The 16,483-nt window shown below is 40.1% G+C and overlaps 1 long non-coding RNA gene across 1 annotated transcript in view; it reads left to right on the top strand.

Annotated features, from left to right (window-relative positions):
• LOC309647404 overlaps positions 1 to 16,483 on the top strand; it is an 89,608-nt gene that overhangs the window by 51,565 nt on the left and 21,560 nt on the right. The window lies entirely within an intron of this gene.

Here is a 16,483-nt window from a genome sequence, read left to right as displayed (position 1 = left end):
CCTCTTCAATGTTCTCAACAGAGCATTGGGTACCATCCTGTTGAAATGTAAGTCAGATAATGTCACTTCTCTACTGAACACCTCCAGTGGCTCCTGATTTATTTCAGAGCAAAAGATAATGTCCTCACAATGGCCTACAAAGCCCTACACAATCAGTACCTCTCCCGCTCTGACCTCGACTCCACCACTCTCCCCACCCTCATTCTTCATGGCCACACTGGCCTCCTTGCTGTTTCTACCCCAGGGCCTTTGCACTGGCTGCTTCATCTGCCTGGAATGCTTTCCCCCTACATATCCACATGGCTCCATCCTCACTTTCTTAAAATACTTTCTCACTTGAGCAAATGTCCTTTGAAACATAAAATTTCAACATTTAAGATCTCAATACTGCTTCCAACACTTATGATTCTTGTCCTGTAATAGTTTTCCCCTCTCAACTATAACTGGTTATATCATTTACTTTCTACATCATCTTCTTTATTCTTACTCAGTTCTCACCAGTATGTAGTTCTACAGAAGCTGCATTGTTGCTGCTATTGTTCAGTTTTTGGCTAGTGCCTGGAACAGTGCTGGTTCAACAAATATTGTTGTAGGAATAGGTGGAGGACAGTGCTTTCTGCTTCATGCTTAATGGTGGGGCAGATTTTTACTTGGTTGTGAAATAGAAGGAGATTTCAGTAATCTGGGAGAGTGGGAGAATTCTCTGGCCAGCTTGCCCATGAAGACAATTGGTCTGGGACCCAAGACACTTCTAAGGTGTCTGCACGTGGCTCTCTCTGCTTCCACGGTTGGTGAGTGGAAGATGCTCCCTCATCCTGACCCAACAAGTCCTGTCCTTAAAGTCCTGAGAACAGTGACCATTAGCTATTATTACACCCACATGCCATAGATCCTGGCCTCCAAAAGGAATGTGAATGTGTCACTTTTGTTTCCAAATTCCAAACCTCTGGGAGAAACTCTGGTAGCACCATCTTGGATCAGTTGCCATACCCTCTGTTCAACTAACTGAGAGGGGAAATGAGTCCCCCTCTAGGGTCCTGCACAGAGGCCATGAGCATTGAATATGGAAGGAGAATTACCATCTCCCTAGGAGCCACTTTCTTCAAGACCTGGGCACGCTTTCCTTCTGTTGCCTTTGTCACCCAGGTCATTTCCTCCTGATTTATCCCTCCATCTCCTTTCCTTCTTTTTATGACTCCTCCTACACTGCTCTGTGTTCTTGGTAAAGCTAGCCAAGGAGCCAGGCCATGCCGGTCCATTGACTCTGGGGCACAGGAAACACACTGGAAGAGGGATAAGCCTCCACTGCCTTTCAGTGTGTCTGATGTGATGTGGGTCTCCTCGTACTGTGAGGCTGATTGAGGCCATAGAACCTTCCTTGGTTGTCACTGAACAATTTTCCCTGTGTCTCTTATGCAACGTGTTCACCCCATGGGAACATTGCTCTGCATCAGACAGGCTAAGGAGCCTGGTGGGAATGAGACTGGAGGCCAGCTCCTTAGCTTTCCTGATCAAAGCAGACGGGGGATCGGTAAGCTGCAGTTGAGTTCCTTTAAGACCTGCCTTGCTAAGAGAAGGGTTGGTTTGTTCTGGTCTGTACTCAGCTGGCATAAAAGGAATTGCAGGGACTGAAGTAATGATATCCTATTGTGCTTTGTCCAAATCAACTGCAGGAAACAATTTACGACCACTTGTTATTTCTTTTTTCCCCTTAAAATTAAACTTGTGGATGACCAGCATTGTTAGGATTTACCTAAACTTGGCTTCCTGCCACTTCCTTTTCTCAGACTTGGAAACTCAAAAGATGATGTAAATTTGTTGGTTGTCAGTCTTGGATGCCTCCTCACGGGGACTGAGCAGGCTTGGATGAAAGACAGCAACAAAGTTCCTGGCTATATTTTGAGCTCTTGTTCAGGCTGGGCATTCTCTCCTCATAAGAGAGAATTTTAGCTGAACATTTTGCTGCCTTCCTAGGAACTGTTCGCAAATGTTGAGCTGCCAGTGGGCTAGAGGAGCAATTCTGTATGGCGGTGCTGGGGGCACTCTTGATGAGCTGAGAGGGAAAAAAAATAAGGCATCCTGACACTCTTGTCAGACTGTACAGGTCGCCTACCATGCTGACTCTATGGGCCGACGTTTTGTATAAAAAATACATAAAGCAATGCCCTCTGGCAGAGTGAGAAGCACCATTAAGTGCCAACCAAAGACCATCATCAGCTAAATTGAAAGACAAAGAAATGCAAAGGTTAATCTCTGGTGCCCTGGGTGCATGTGAAGCCAGACTGTTTTACTTGTAGGCCAAGGAAGTCAGTGGATGGGGCGGCTCAAGAAGGGGAGATGCCAAGGAACTGGATGAGATTCCCGGGCTGAGATGGCAGCAGGAACTGGTGAGCTTACGCCAGACCCATGAGCCTCCGGCAGAGCTTAGTGATCTGTGTCTGAGGAGGTGAGAAGAAAAAGATGCCAGTCACGAGACTGGGTTCAGCTGCCGGATAATGCCAGGAGCCAGCTCCCTCTCCCTCTCTCCTACAATGGAGGAGAAATTAAAAACAACAACAAAAAATTGACTATCACCTGTGTGTTTCATAGTCAACCTGTAGCTGTGAAAATATTTTTTGCTGGTTGCTTTTACCAGAAATGGCCCTGCACCAATCACATGCTTGTGATGTTATCAAATAATGCTTCTTGCTTTATCCCTGGGTGGAGCTCAGTTTTACCACATGACTTTAGTTAAGATGATGTGAAACAGTACTGAGCAAGTGTTCTTTCTTTCATGGCTCCAGTTAGGGTTTAAGGATCTGAATCTCTGTTTTAATGCAATATTAAGAATTTAAAACTTAGAGAATTGCCAGCTCAGATGCTAATTTATTTTCTGTAACTCTAAGATGAGAACTTAAATTTCATACTGGAGGAAAGTCATGTATCCCTCCCCTCCCCTGCCCTGTGATCTATAACTTATTTATCAAGCAACCTCAGCTAAATAGAATGAAGAGAAGCAAGAAAAGAGAGAATGAATGTCCACTGCTTGCCAGTTAGACTCTCCATCAGTCTGTGTGTCAGTGGCTTTGACTGTGGGCCACTGAGCTCTGGTCTCTGATGAGGTTTCCTGGGGACATGCCAAGTACCAGCCCTCCTCCATGAAGTTCCACTTGTTCTGTTGTATCTTGGGATTTCCTATCATATTTGTTTTAAAAATGATTCCTCTCACTTCAAAATAAAACTGAAATTGTTTCTATATCACACTTAGTCTTGACAGAATTCCTGTGGGTTTGCTCTCGTTATTTCCATTGTATAGATGAAGGAGTTAAAGCCCAACGTGGTTGACTGGCACAAGGTCACAGAGGTTGGGAAATGGCCCCTCCCCAGTCAGTGTTCCTCGAAGCTCTTTCTACTGAATCACTCAGAAGTAGGACGAGAAGCTTCTGAGAGAGGTTATTTAAAAGTTCACATACTAAAGCTTCTGCACGGTCCTCATAAAGGAGCCCCTGACTTTCACTCACATCTTCACTTATCACTAGATGATGGGTCTGATGACCAGATTTCTAGCCATTCACTCAACAACCTTCAACAAATATTCATTGAGTCAGGAGACAAATAGAAGTTGGCTTGAAGCCAAAGCGAGCCTGTGAGGGTGTGGGGTGAACAGGACAGACTTCATCTGCTTTCCCGGAGCTTACAGCATAACGGAGAAGACAGAGAGTAAATGAAAAACCATACATTTATTTTCAATCTTAAGACGTACCAGGCCCTATATAGATAAGAACTGTTGAGTCTGATGGAAGAGAAGGGCTTCCCAAAGCAGATCCGCTGAGAGGTGATGCTGCAACAGCAAAAATGGAAGCAGAAGAGCTGGAGAAATCAGACACCAAAGCTCTTTTGTGTAACAATAATAACAGCCGTCATCTACTAAATCCTTACTTATTAGTAGTATTTAATTCTTCCAGCACCCTCGTGAGAAAATAGTGACCTGGAATGCCTGTTTACAGATGAGAAAGCTGAGTTCCGAAAAATCATGTTAACTCTGAGGTTCAAGGCCAAGGAGCGGGCAGCCTCATCCTGAGATGCTCTGACCCCGCATAGCCGTTAGCACTGAGGGGGCAGCGTGGAGGCACCATGGTCCTGTGGCTGCAAATCTAGTTTTTACCGCTTGTTAGGTCCCAATTGGATCCCCACGCTTCCTTTCTTTTCTTGCAGGAGGACTGAGCAGTTCTCACCTGTCCCTTTCCTCTGTACAGCTCCCAGCATCTCCCAAAGCCTTGTCAACACCCCTCCTGGCTCTCTGCAACTCGCTCCCCTAAGACAAGCGTAGGCCCCTGTGTTGTTGTTTTTTAATTTAATTTTATTTATTTTTTTATACAGCAGGTTCTTAGTAGTTATCCATTTCATACATATTAGTGTATACATGTCAATCCCAATCTCCCAATTCATCCCACCACCACCACCACCCCCGCCGCTTTCCCCCCTTGGTGTCCATACGTTTGTCCTCTACATCTGTGTCTCTATTTCTGCCCTGCCAACCGGTTCATCTGTACCATTTTTCTAGATTCCACATATTTGCGTTAATATAGGATATTTGTTTTTCTCTTTCTGACTTACTTCACTCTGTACGACAGTCTCTAGATCCCCTGTGTTCTAATCTAAGAGCTCTAGTCGCTGTGGGAATACAGGCGGAGAGGGACTCACAACCAGCCGTGCAGCTCCCGAGCTTAGGGAACTTGAGTGGTTGGGATACTGGACTAATGATCGTGGCCACCCCATTAAAACTTCTGCTGGAGTCAGCATCACGCTGCCTTTTATGACTCCGTTTGTGGACCTGGAGATGCCAACTGTAAAACAATAGTCAGCAGTGCTTAAAATTCTAAAAACTATTTAATGTCATGGGGACAGGTCATGTGTTAAGGTGTGTACACCATCCTGGGCAGACTCTGTGTCAAAATACATTCCTTCAGGTTCCGTGTCCGTCTTTACACTTCTAAATCAGAGGTGTTCCAACACCTCGACCAGGCCATGAGTTTGTCAGCATGTAAGGGACAACAGCTATTACCACCACAAATGTTATTTTGATTTAGCAGGAATCGCAGAATCAAAGCCAGGCAGCACTGATCCCTGATTAACCATTGATTTATTATTCGTGAAGCCCTTCATATATGCCAGGCACTGGAGAGACCCAGAATTGACTCAAACAGACAGGATACCTGGCTTCATTGAATTTATATTCTAGTGGAGAGAGACAGATGACAGCATAAGAAAGAAGATTAATTTCAGATAGCAAAAAGTGAGATGAAGGAAACAGGATAGTGGGATGGAGACCCAGCTTACGGTTGGGGCAGAGGAGTCTAGATTAAGGAAGACTGTTCATAGTGGTGACCTTTCAGCAGAGACCTGAATGCACAGAAGCAGCAGCCATGTTAAGCCTGTAGGGAGGGGTGCTCCAGGCAGAGAGACTATACATGCAAAGGCCCTGTGGTCAGCACGGGCTTTCTAATTTCAAGGAACTGAAGGGCTCCTGTGGCTAAAGTGAAGCATGGTGAGTAGAGAGAATTCTAGACTGAAGTAGGGGAGGAGGCTGGGACCGTATATAAGACGCTGATATGGAGTTTGGATTTTATTCTTTGTGAAGTGGGAAGACATTGGAGAGTTTTATTCAGGAGACCGACTTAGTTTGAAAAAGGTTAAAAAAGGTTACTCTGGATTACAAGGAAGTAAAAGCACAAGAAGAGAGCTTATCAGGTAATTAGGAAAGGCCAGGCAGGATAGGTTGGTGGCTGGCCCAGGGGGAGGGAGTGGGGGTGGGAAGAAGTGGTGAAGTTCAAGTATTTTGCAGAAGTAGAGCTGGAGGGATTTGCTGGCAGATTCCACATGTGGGGTGAAGGGAAGAGAGGGAGGCATCAAGGAAGATTCGCGGGCACTTGAGCAACTGTGCAGACGGCTGGCGGTGCTGTTTACTGAAATGGGGAATATCGAGAGAATTTGGGGTGTGAAGGACAAACTCTATTTTACAATGTTGAGTGTAGGATTTGTAACACACATCAAAATGGAGATCATGCAAGGAAGAGGAGAAATGAACAAGGGAAAGGCAAGAAGGGGCAGTCGGTAAGGTAAGTCAGAAACTTCAGAGGGTTGTGGAAACCAACAGAAGAAAGCGTGCCTTAATCAGATTTTTGTGGAAGGTCAAATATCACGATGGTTGAAGAGGGACCACTGGATCTTCCAACATGGGGCTCACTGGCGATCGTGATTTGATCAGTTTATGGAAAGAATAAAAATCCACTTGGAATTCTATTGAAAAATTGGACATCAGATTGCACCATCAGTGGTAGAGAAAATAGGAGGTGAGAGTAGAGGCAGCAGGAATAGTCACACTCATTTGAGGTTACACCATAAAGGCGAGTGTAGACCTTGGCTTGTCAAGGTGTTTATTTGTATGTTAAGTGTCAGGTGGGAGTTGTATAGTGTATTTGTATTTTAAAGGGAAAGCTCTAGTAGTGAGGGAGAATGTAAGAATGTAGAAGAGAGGGGAGAGATGGGATAATTTCTGAGAATAGCCGGGCAAAGTCATCGTGAAGGTGAGTGAGTGAGGGTGGGGTCCAGAGCACAGAGGATGGGTAGGTTGTGATGCCATCTGAGGCACTTGCCCAGGGTATAAAGAGGGATGGCAGGGAACAGATACGGAGAAGGCTGGTGACTTTGCTGGTGGTAAGATAAGGGGATGCCCCTCAGGGCTTCTATTTTTTCACTATAACATGCTAAGAAACAGAAATAAAGATAGAAATATTTGTAGACGGGTTTTAGGGAAGAATCCACACAAAAAGTCATGGGGTGTGGGGAGCAGATTGGTAAACCATCCAGCTATCCAGAATGAGCCGCGGCCTTGGGTTCTGCATAACCGAGGTCTTATGCAAGGTGTCTTGTTGGACATCAGTACCTTCTGGTAAAGGCTGGATGCTGCGGTCCAGAGCAGCTGAATATTACTGGTTAGAGCTTCCTACCTAACAGAGAGTCAAACCCCAACTCCATCTCAAGGCCCATGTTTGGACCCTGCCTCTTTTCCATCCTTAGCTTCTCCAGAAGGTTCAGGAGAGGAATTTTAGCATCAGAAGGTAGCTGAGCGGAGACCCTGAATGTGAGAAAGAGACTAAAGGAAACATCATTAATAATTCAGAAAACAACCTGTTAGCTGATTTCTTAGAAAAATGTATTCTTTGGGAATAAAGTTCTCATTTTATGATTACAGTCTGAAAGATAGGAGAACTTTTCAGAACTATAGATAAATGCTAGAAGCTTTGATCCATTAATTATTCTGTCCTCCCCGTTTTCAAGTTCTGCTCAGCTGGGCTTTGTTACTCAACATACACATATATTCAGTCCCTCCATCTTAGCGAGGAAACCTTTCTCACTACTTTCTGAAGTCTGGCTTGCAGACGTTGGCATTTTTCTCTCTGCACTTTTCCCGGACAATCTCACCCACACCAAGGACTTCAGCTCTGACTCTGATGACGCAGATGTCTGTGTTTAGACCTCTCTCCCCAGCTGGAGACTGGGTGTGGATGGTCAATTCCTCAGGAACATCTTTTGTGAATACTCCATCTTTAATTTGTTTCATTTTATTTATTTCTATTGAAGTATAGTTGATTTACAATGTTGTGTTAGTTTCAGGTGTACAGCACAGTGATTCAGTTGTACACACACACACATACACACACACACAGTATATATGTGTGTGTGTGTATTCTTTTTCAGATTCTTTTCCTTATATGTTATTACAAAATATTGAGTATGTTTTCCTGTGCTATACAGTAGGTCCTTGTAAGTTATGTATTTTATATCTAGTGTATATGCTAATCCCAGTCTCTTAATTTATCGCTCCCTTTCCCCTTTGGTAACCATAAGTTTGTTTTCTATGTCTGTGAGTCTATTTCTATTTTGTCAGTAAGTTCTTTTGTAGCCTTTTTTTTTAGATTCCATGTATAAGCGATATCATACGATATTTGTCTTTGTCTGATTTCACTTAGAACGAGAATGTCTAGGTCCATCCATGTTGCTGCAAATGGCATTATTTCATCCTTTCATTTAATCCAAATCAAACTGGATTTGTCATCCTCCCCACTTTCAAACTCTGCTCTACCTGTGGTTGATAATTGCAATCTTCTTCTTTACAGCAGTCCAAGCAAGAAATGAAGGAATTAGGATGTCTATCCCTTACTTCTGACATCTGTCGGGCCCTCAGCATCTCTCAGACCTGTCCCCACCTCTCTTCCCTTCTCTCTTTCCCGCTTGGACTTTTGCAGGAGTGATGCTGGCTGGTTCTTGCACATCTGGTCACTCCCCTCGCGTTTCTCTCTCCACTGCCCACTTCTCTAGTCCCATGTCGTGTTCTACCTGCACAAGCACCAGCTGTAACTTAACCAAACTACTTACCTCTCAATGACTAGCTTAGACTCTCATCTTCCTGACAGGCACGTAGTGCCTGAAATACTCTTTATTTCTAATTAATTAATCAATCCATCCATCAGTTAATTAACTCATCCACCGCTTAAATTTGTGTTATTTTACATTTTCATTCCTTTTTTTGCCGCACCACGTGGCTTGTCGGGTCTTCATTCCCCAACCAGGGATCGAGCCTCGGCAATGAAAGCGCAGAGTCTTAACCACTGGACCGCTGGAGAATTCCCTTCATTCCTTTATTTTTCAGCGCCCAGGCACTGTTCTAAGGCACTAATGAGTGGGATCCATGGAAACCTGCACTTTTCCTTTAAGATTGAAGTCAGAATAGGATTCTCCGTGAAGCCTCCCCGCTTCATCTGACTTGGGCTGAGTTGGGTGTTCCTGGTCTGTGCCCTCACATCACTGCTACAAATTGTCATCACACTCTGTGCAGTTCGTTACTGGTGATTTGCTTATATTATTGGAGAAACCTGGGACTTGAGATGCCAGTGTCTGTCCCAGCCGGACACAAGGCTATGGCTCAATATTAAACTCTGAATTTGTGAGGACAGGAATGAATGAAGAGGTGTTTGGACAATCTTTTTGCCCCCTTTTTTAGTGGCTCAAAAGCGACAATGTTTTTAACGACCCATTTATATAGGTTTCCAGATAGCCAGGTATAAAAGCACTGCTCTTTGACCAAGGGATCAGGGGGGCAGATTAGACGCTCTGTTAAAAGTTCCTCTCAATTCCCTTCTGGTTATTACCACGGACATGGAGGGTGACCCAAGGTGATGAGGATGGCGAAAGATCTAATGTAATCTTAGGCTGCATTAATAGAAGAATGGTATCCTTTTCACAGAAGATAATAAGCTCCCTGCACTCAGCACAACTAAACCCACACCAGGAAAACTGTGATTAATTCTAGGTGCCTTACTGAAGCAGGAGAGCATCTCTCTAACATCTCTGCCAGAGGTCAGTGGGTAATGAACCCGATCTTACATAAGCAATGGTCGAGGGTGCCGTGGATGTTCAGTGGGAAAAAGGGGACATCAGCACAGAAACAAGCCTTACTGCATTTGAGGTCTGTTATGTAGAGAAGGAATTAACACTTATTCCCCTGGGCTTTCAGACCTAGGTTTTGGGAGCAGAAATTACCCACAGAGTAGATTTCAGCTAATTAAAAGAAAGAATGTTTTAACAATTGGAGCGAGCTCCCTTCTATAGTACTAAGTTTCTCAGTGCTAGAGATGTGCAAGAAGAATGACTACTATATGGCAGGTAGCTGATCTTTTCAACAGCTTTCAGATCTAAGATTCTACTCTTCCAAGATGGTGACCTTATTTTCCTCATCTCTAAAGAGGATTCAAGAAGAAATGGAATTTAAGTACATTAGAGCAATTTAGGTACCAAGGAAAAAGAAATTCCTGAAAGACAACGATATTTCATGAGTAGGACCATCAGAAGTTTTAGGAAATCTCAATTGCAGATCAACTTGAAAAGTAGTTTGCATAGTAATTTATGAAAATGATTTAGCTACTTGTGTTCAAAATCAAAAGGAAGTAAATAGACAGGTTCTTATTACCTCCGACTCATGGTTTAATTTGACCTTTAGAATGTCTTTCCCCACAGCAAAGCATTTCTGAGCATGGGCATATTTTAAATAAGAAAAACTATAACAACAATAAACAAAAATCAGAAAGGGCAGTAGTGAGATTAGTGGTTTATCCATTCATCAAGGGTATTGCTAATTAAATAAGTTGAGAAACTTGACTAACATCTCACAGAATCCAAAACTACTGCTTTGTTTTTGAAAAATTATTCTTGTTCTGAAAAATCCAGGCGGTTTTTCATTTTTTATCTCCAAATATTTAAGTATTTTTAAATGTCTGGAAGTTTTTTATTTTAACTAATTTTTATCCCATATTTATGCAGAGAGTTTTATTTTAACAAATCAACAAATATATATTTTATTTTGGTCTTGTGGTATGAAGTTTTAACTGCTATTATTTTTATAGTTTATCTATACTGTCTTTGCTTACTGCAGGCATGTAAATTCCATTATCATTAATAAGGACTATACAATGAAAGCATATACTCATTAGTGTCTAATGTACTTCTCAAGGTTATTCTAAGGTGCAGGAGTTTAATGAGTACCTAATGAGAATTCTAGTATCACTGATTAAGAATATCTATCATATTTGTGATATGGATCTCACAATCTAACACTGGAGAGCTAGTAAAAAAATTAAGTCCTAAATAACTTCTTTTATTAATAACATATGTGAAAGGCACTTTGTGTTTACAAAGTTATAACTTTAATTTAGTCCATTAATACTTGAAATCTGCTAATCTCATAAGTAATTCATCACAGTTTAAATTTTCATGCAGCTTATGACACCTTTTTTGATAAATATCATACAACACTGGAAAAAGCTAGAGTCATATTTTAAAATAGAACTTTCACATCTTAAAGAACTGCCCACTTAAAATTGAGTTGAATTTTTTATTATTGCTTTGAATAATAATCTAAAATGGAGGAATCAATAATCTGTGAATATGGTGTGAGTGAGGTTAATCTAGATAGTTCAGACCAACCTTATCATCTCTCTATTAACATAGGTTCTTAAGGAAGAGAAAAACATTTCTAATTGTGGAAGATGTTCTGAAAATCCCAATGATTGGTTTGATTTGAACCTTTTAGTCTACAGTTGACCCTTGAACAAAGCGGGGGATTCAACTCTGTGAGCAGTTGAAAATCTGAGTATAACTTAGAGTTAGTCCATTGTATAGGTGACCCCTCCATATCCATGGTACCACATGCACGGATTCAACCAACCATGGATTGTGTAGTGCTGCAGTATTTACTATTGAAAAAAAATCCACATGTCAGTGGACCTATGCAATCCAAACCCATGTTGTTCAAGGGTCAACTGTATTTTATTTGCTAGGTTTAAAAAGTCAGTTTAAAAAATATAAGGAGGAATTATTTAAACAGGCTTCTCAGCAACTCTATACATTTTCAGTTAAACAAAGTTTTTGACATTTCCATTGGTTTTGTACTACAAGCAATGCTTCCCATGGTAACTGCTTTTTTTTTTTTTTTTAAAGCACTAACTGAAAAGTTTCTTTCCCATGGCTTTGATAGGTTAATGAGAGTCCGCCTACATTTATGAAAGGGTGGTTGTAATGATCACATGAGGTAATATATATCAATGTGCTTTATCGCCATAAAAGGCTTAATAGTTTGTAACTTGTTTTTGTTGGATATCAGTGAGAATGGTCTGTAAAGTCAATGGCTTCTGAATGGGAATTTAGTAGGTGTAATAGACATGTGAAATGATCAGCATCCAAGAAACGGGGTTCCAATGCTTGCTCTGTCTCTGTCTCCCTCTGTCCCTGCTTCTCTCCTTAACTCCCTCCCTCCCTTCCTCTCTCTGTCTCCCTCTCTCTCTCACACACACACACACACACACACACTTCAACTGATTGCATTTTATGCATACTTCCTGTAAGTAGACCTAAATCCCACATAGATTGAATTCCTTGGTTAGAAAAATATATATACTGTCACTCAGATTGACCCTTGGTAGATTTCTTAACCCATGAAGATAAAGAGAAGCACATGGGACCATATGACATGTGCCCTACGAGGTGGAATCTGGAAAATCAAAGTAAAAATGAGTGAAGATCATGGTAAGAACTGATTAGCTCTGCCATATCCTTTCTAGAACCAAAAAAGAAGAACAAATCGAGGAGGGGGAAGTTTTTTGGTACAGCATTCAAAGTAGGAAAAGGGAAACCCAGAGTAACTGATGGGACATCTGAATATGAAACAAATTATTAATAGATCTTGTACAGGTGTCAGAATTTTATTTCTGAATACTTCTTGAGTATCATACAAATGAGTGAGCATTAGAATGAATCATGGAATCCCATTGATAATCACCCAATTTCTCTTTGGCAAGTATATTTTATTATTTATTTATTTATTTATTTTCGGTCACGCTGCGAGGTTTTCAGGATCTTAGTTCTCCGACCAGGGATTGAACCTGCACCCTCGGCAGTGAAAGCTCGGAGTCCTAATCACTGGACTGCCAGGGAATTCCCTGGCAAATATATTTTACCTCCTTTACAAAAATGAGAGACTTTTGGTACACCCATTATGGTGGTATAAAGCCTTAGGTTACTTTGATCTTATTTTTCCTTCTCTTGTCCATCTGGAAGAGGATATACTAAGTAGCAAGTAGTTTAAAGAAAAGAGAGGAAGGGAAACAAGATGCCTAAGTGAACCATACACTAAATCATTACTGCCTATAATAAATTTGATATGAATTTCAAAACATAGAGGATTCAGTACATCTCTCAGGTTGGTATGTACCTAAAAGATTTCTATCAAGATCACTTATTTAAAAACATTTAATAATTTTGGGGGGTTATAATTTAATTATCAAAAGCATACAAAGCATAACCGTATGGCTCAATAAATGTCCACAAAGCTTACCCATCACCTAAATAAGGAAATAGAGACCCTGATGAGACTACATACAGGTGGTGATGCCTTAAGTAAAGTCACAGGACCTCCTTCTCCACGACAAGTGAAATATCAATCTTCTCTCCATTCAAATAACACTGTGATTCCTTTTAAGATCAAAGAATAATCAGATTTATTGAAGAAGCTGATCCAGATAAGTCCATAGCTGAAGAAATGCAAGAGTTAACTGTGAAGCTCTCCCAGTCGGTGACTTTTATAGCTGATAATATTATTTGTTCTTCTGCTTGCTCTTTATCTTTAATAGTTCTGAGCGTTTGGCATTTTGCCCTCAAAATGTTATGGAAATCATATCCAGATTTTTTGAAAGCAAATCTGTTAGGATCAGCATTTTTCTGAGAAAGTTTCGAAGAAATGACTCAGTTACAATTTAAAAAGTTAATGTGTTTGCTGGCGGGTGAGGACTTTAAAAACATTAATTTGTACACCAGGTGCAGTGGGATCTCTTCTGTGAAGTAAGAGGCATGGGTCAAAATCTCAACCTCTGTGACTTGGGGGATATTCCCACGTGAACAAAACTGTACTGTCCAAGCTGTTAAGAGAATCGTAAAGTGAAAGGGGTAAGATGAAGAACTCAGCTTTTCCAGGAATTTTGGTTTCCTGTTAAACTCAGTGAAATGAGAAAATCATGACATTCATGGTGGATGAGTGACACAGAGAGGGCTAAAGAAAATCATTAATTATAGCCTTTTTTTAATTCTTTGCAGTTATATGCCCCTATTCTACAGCAATGCCTTTGTAAGATCCTGTTTACTTTAATGCAGGAAAATATTTTATTTCATAAACCACTGCCAAAATTACACATTTTCTATTTAACGACACAACAATCAAAAGTGAACAACATAAGAATATATTTATATATATACACCTAAAACTAAAACAACATCGTAAATTAACTATACTTCAATTAAAAATATAAAGTGAAAAATATGATCAACTGACTTTTTGCATTTAACTTCTTTTCTTCTCTTGCTTATTGATGAAAAAAAAAAACCCAATCATTGAACTGGGTAATCCTTAAGGAAATCTGTCAATGCCCAGCATTATCTAATGTACCTTGTTCATGTATTTAGATAACTTCTAAAACGTTTTGCAGCTGCATAAACACATACAATGTAATAAAACAAAACATAAATAGAAACATACTAAGAGTAGAACAGAAGTAGACAAATAAAGGTGGTCCACAGAAATGCATGCAGTGGAGTTTGTTTAATAAACTAATAAGGTTGGGCTAAATGTTCTGAGTTTCCTTTAAAAAAATTAAACAAGAAAATCCTCTTAGTTACTTTTGTCTTATATTTTCTTTTAACAGTTTTATAGCTTTAGGTTTTATATATAACTATTAGATCCATTCTGAGTTAATGTTTGTATGTGGTGTTAGATAAGGGTCCAGCTTCATTCTTTTGCATGTTGATATCCAATTTTCCCAACACCGTTTATTGAAAATACTGTCCTTTCCCCATTGAATGATCTTGACACCCTTGTCAAAAATCATTTGACCAGATATGTGAGGGTTTATTCCTGGGCTCTCTATTCTATTCCACTTTTTTATACGTCTGTCTTTATGCCAGTAATGCACTGCTTTGATGACTGTAGCTTTATAGTAACTTTTGAAATCAAGAAGTATAAGCCCTCCAGCTTTGTTCTTCTTTTTCAAGATTGTTTTGGCTATTCATGGTCCCTTGAGATTCCATATGAATTTTAAGATAGGTGTGTCTATTTCTGCAAAAAAAAGTCACTGAAATTTTGATAGGGATTATATTGAATCTGTAGATTGCTTAGTGTAGTACTGACATCTTAATATTGAATCTTCCAATCCATGAACGTGGGATGTGCTTCTATTTATTTATGTCTTCATTGATTTTTTAAAGCACTGTTTTGTAGTTTTCATTGCACAAGTCTTTCACTTCCTTGGTTAAGTTCACTCCTAAGTATTTTATTATTTCTGATGCTCTAGTAAACTGAATTGTTTTTATGATTTCCTTTTCATATTTTTCATTGTTAGTGTTCAGACATGCAAGTGATTTTTTGCGTGTTAACTTTGCATGCTGCTACTTTGCTGAACTAGTTCTAACAGGTTTTTTTTGTGGAATCTTTAGGGTTTTCCCCATATAAAATCACATCATCTGCATATGGAGATAATTTTATTTTTTCCTTTCCAATTTGGATGCCTTTAATTGCTTCCCCCTGGAAGTTTCAAGCCTTCAGAGTTCTAAAATAGTTATAGTAGGTAGGTTCTGCTGGTGCAATTGTTGTCTAGGTGGGGAGACAGATTCCAGGTGGTTCCTACTCTGCTATTTTCCAGAATCCTCCTCAATGTACTGCTTTTATATCTTCAACTGTGTAAAAATTGTGATTAGCCTTATAGGTTGACTTATTCAGGCTCTTGTGAATATTTTTGGAAGATGTAGTTGCTTTAGTATCAGCAGCTGTGTCAGCTGTGGACTTTTTTCCAACAATGTATCTGAAATCAAAAATCTAATCAACTTATTGTTGGAGGGCATAGCTGCTGTATTCCAGATATTTCCTATCTGGAAATGCCTAGGTGGGCAAGGGATTGCATAGATGTTACAGTTTTAGTCTTTAATCTTGTAAAGGTTAAAAATCTGGTTAAATAAGTCCTAAGTATCGAGAAATGTAACAATAAAATATTAAAAATAATACTTAAATACAAAGACTAGAAGAACTATCAAAGAGAAGTATAAAATAAATTGACTAATGACTAATACAGGCCATAACTGCTAGAAGATTTCAAAGAAGGGAGACATCACTTTTATGTACCTGATTGAGAAAGGCTTTATGAAGGTTGCAGAATTTTTAAACTCCCATTCCCAAATGACTGCTCAGATTTTTTTTTTTTCACTTGTATAAATTCAACAGAAAAATCCATGAGGAATCCCAGACCTCACAAAATGATATTCAGGATACTGGGCTATGCACTCCAATGACCTTTTAGGAGATTTCTAATAAATGAAACTAGGATGCATGGGTTTTGTGTGTGTGTGTGTGTGTGTGTGTGTGTGTGTGTGTGTGTGTGTGTGCCTTGGAATTTGCAAATAACTGTTTTGAGGTTATAGACACAGCAGAGAAAACCATAATATTTAGCAGTCGCAGACATGAACAACTCCAAAACATACCCCTTGGGAAGTAGTGAAATGGAATTTTCCTCAATGAATAGCTGAGAAAATTGAAGAGTAGAAAGAGAAATCAATTTTCCATATATGCTTATGAGGCTCAAGAAATCAGTTTGAAATTTAGTTCTTGATTTAGTCTCTTGAACTTGAAATGGGCTGGGCCATTCAGTAGGCATGTTGTCCTTATAAAACCCATTTCAGTCATTGCCTAGTTGCCTTGCAGTATGATGTATTTCATTTTTTTGTTATAATGAGAGTAGCACATTTCAGTCCTCTTTGCTTAATAAAGTGAGCAGCTATTTCATAGGTTAATTCCCATGCTGTTAACATCTCATAAATTAATGTATATTTAGGGTGAGATCACCTTGCTTGA

Source organism: Balaenoptera physalus (genome assembly GCF_965194825.1).
Source record: "Balaenoptera physalus genome assembly, chromosome: 18".
NCBI classification, from domain to species: Eukaryota; Metazoa; Chordata; class Mammalia; order Artiodactyla; family Balaenopteridae; genus Balaenoptera; species Balaenoptera physalus.
This window is presented reverse-complemented; position numbering and strand designations above follow the sequence as displayed.